At 33.0% G+C, this 3,090-nt stretch overlaps 1 long non-coding RNA gene across 1 annotated transcript; it reads right to left on the bottom strand.

The window, feature by feature from the left end:
- Positions 1-200: 200 nt before the first annotated feature.
- Positions 201-2,826, bottom strand: LOC129285012 (uncharacterized). The gene is made up of 3 exons (XR_008587055.1): positions 2,731-2,826; positions 765-901; positions 201-477 (listed from the first exon to the last, which is right to left on the bottom strand). It is a non-coding gene; the product is annotated as an uncharacterized LOC129285012 (long non-coding RNA).
- Positions 2,827-3,090: the final 264 nt, after the last annotated feature.

Raw genomic sequence — 3,090 nt, 5'->3', positions numbered from 1 at the left:
TTAAATTTTTATTAAATATGCATAATTAATAATGTACTTTTCTTATTAACATTTAATATTGGTAAAAAGAAAAAATTTATAATAAAAATTTAATAACATTACTTATAAATAGAACAAAAAAAAAATCTCTTTCTATCTTACATCTTATAAATAGGATTGAAAAGAATATATTTATAATAAACAAATTTAGAAGAATTACGAAGAACTAGGCACTTGTATGACCTCAGTCATACATATATTAATATTTAATATCATATATAAATTATTAACATGTATGAAGCTGCACTGTTCACAAGTAGTGATCAGTGTGACCTATTTTTTTAACTCCATACACTCTAACACGAAACTCTACCATGGTTGAACTATTATAATAGTAAAGCTGTTCCCATTGTACTTGTCCATAAAGATACAAATTCATAATCCTCAGTGCTTATGCCATTCCGCGACTCTTAGCCGTCCTAATGATCTGAAACAGAGCTGCCATACATGAAAAGAGACACATAGCTTATCATCCAAAATGAATCCGTATATCCAATATAGTTAAAAAAGAGATATAAAGTGATAAAGAGTATGAGTGTAATGAGAGAAATCAGAAGAAAAAATTAGAGCCAAATATAATAATAAATACTCCTCCTGTCCTCTTTATAACACAAGGAGAGATGATTAATTTTAGTCCCATTTATAGTATAATGAGGTTAAAATTTATAATAAAAATAATTTATAAATAGTATCAAAGAAAATTCGAAGGTAAAGAAAGAGCATACATGAACCGACGACTACAAAAATAATGAAGGCAAGAACTACAGGGCCCACAGGGAATCCTTTCTTGGATGAGGGTTTTCTTTTCAATGTTCCTCTCGAACCTTGCAACTTTCCTGTCAGCAACACGTCTTGAAGTTGTCTGTGAAAAGTCAATATCTCAGTTACATTGGCCACAACAATATTAGACAAGTAAATTCTAACTCAATCCACACTGTTATATTTGTTTAATTTTTTTTTTAAAGCAGAGTTCTTGTATCCTTAGATATATCCATTTGGCTAAGAAATGTGTGCACTTGAGAAGGAAATAGACATAGTGATGTGGGATTTGGTGGGCCATCCTTGTGTAGGTCCTACTCCTGTGTTTCTATTTCTCTGTTACAAAGGGTTGACAGTTTTTTGATTGGACTGCCAATTAATGCACTGACCAATTTATATTGGTTCAAAATTAATGAAACAATTGATTGACGAACTAATTAATTACAAATTCATAGAACTTATTTTTTCATATTTTGAAATAGAACTTATTTTTTTCATATTTTGAAATTCAAAATATGAGATTCGAGAAAGTTAGGCCTCGCTTGGTTAACAAATATGAGTTATTGAAAAATTAACTTTCCATACCATTGAAGTTAACGTATAATTGCTTCTATACTTCCTTATTTCTTGAGAAGTCACAATTTTTTAATTTTTAAAAATAATTATCCTTTTGATTTGAAAGACAAAATAATAGGGAAGTAGAACTTATCAAGATAATGCTCGGTAAATTACTCCCCTAGTTGTGAGCTTTAACATCATGAGAAGTTAAGACTTTTAATGAACCAAGCAAGATAAATTTTCATACTCAACCCCAACCAAACGATCCTTTTTAAAAAAAGGCTATACACTGAAAACTTCCCCATTCAGTTTTTTTCTTACTCCCTCTGGTTCCGTCTGTTGGGGAGATTAATGAATCTTGCAAACCAATTTATTATCAGAGATCAATTCAAAATCAGGTTGGCAAAAGGTTCAAGAAGATACAGAGACAAAAGTCAATAGACTATCAACCAAAAAGGTAGTACATAATTTCATCTACTGCTACAAATTTCCTCCATGAAAAGACTATATACTAAAAAAAAAGGCTACATACTGAAAACTTCCATTCTCTAAGAGATCCGGGGATGCCAAAATACTAACAGCTATTGATAATGTTTTCACGGACAAAAACAGTTGGGGCTTGGACATTTTCGCTTGGTTTCTGACACTAAACAGAAGATATATGACCCAGACATTTATTCTCAATGACTGGTACATCTGTTTCTTCCATGAAAGAAAAACCCATAAGGGTTTAATGGAGCCGCTTATCAGTATCATTGAATTGCAAGAGGACAAGGACAAAACCTTAGTTTCTCGTGTAATTACTTTCAAGGCCAAACATGAAAGGAAATGACTGAAAATCGATCCTTCTGGATACCGGAATTCAGGAAGCGTGTCCGCACACAATGTTACAATGAAGGCAAATGAACACACAGAACATGGGGAAAGCAAATAAAAAGGGCAAAAATAACCATTAGCAGCAAAACTTTACAGTTAATTTATTCAACAAGAAGACGCAGAAATATCATTTAAAAAAATACTTTGATGTTCATAAAGAAAGAATTATTCCCCGCAGAATTCTTCACAAGCAACGAAGAACATGCAGATTAAATGGAGACGTTTACAGATGATTTCTCCCCGAGAAGTGGAGGTGCTGGTTTTCAAACAGAAGAAAATAGCCAACAATGGGTAATTTCAAAACGAACGCTTTGATTAGACACGAAAGCGCACACACAAAGACACAAAAGAAAGAAGACATTGTTTTTCAAGAATGAACAAGCAAGTGCAGAGGAAGAAGAATCAGGTGGCGTTACAAAGCCCATCATAGAAGATCATCGCATCGAACGATTAATCAAAAGAAGACAAAGAATTGAGCGAAAAAGGTGAAAACTTTACCATTGTAGTGACCAGTGAGGGAACACGAGCTCCTCGAGCTTCAATGGCAATGGAGGGGAAAACGGAGTGACGACGGAGAGTGCTTTCAGAATTCAGACCAACCGCGCCTCTTGTTTTATAAAGCGAAAATAAATACGGCGTCAAAACGAGGTCGTTTCTCTGTTTGGCACGTAATTTCTGATGGATTTGCCAACCAACCCTGTCCTCAACAAAAAGTAAACACTTTAATATTTTTCTTATTATGGATAGAGTTTTATTTTTGACCAAAATTGCATTCAATGACCATATCATGAAATATTTATTGCAAACACAATACTGGGGATTTCTAAATTTATTGATGATGAAATTCGGATTTCTAAG

Source organism: Prosopis cineraria, unplaced genomic scaffold (genome assembly GCF_029017545.1).
Source record: "Prosopis cineraria cultivar Desert tree isolate PC_DT_omini unplaced genomic scaffold, ASM2901754v1 PC11, whole genome shotgun sequence".
NCBI classification, from domain to species: Eukaryota; Viridiplantae; Streptophyta; class Magnoliopsida; order Fabales; family Fabaceae; genus Prosopis; species Prosopis cineraria.
Note: the sequence above shows the minus strand (reverse complement) of the source record. Positions and strands in the feature narration are given on the sequence as shown.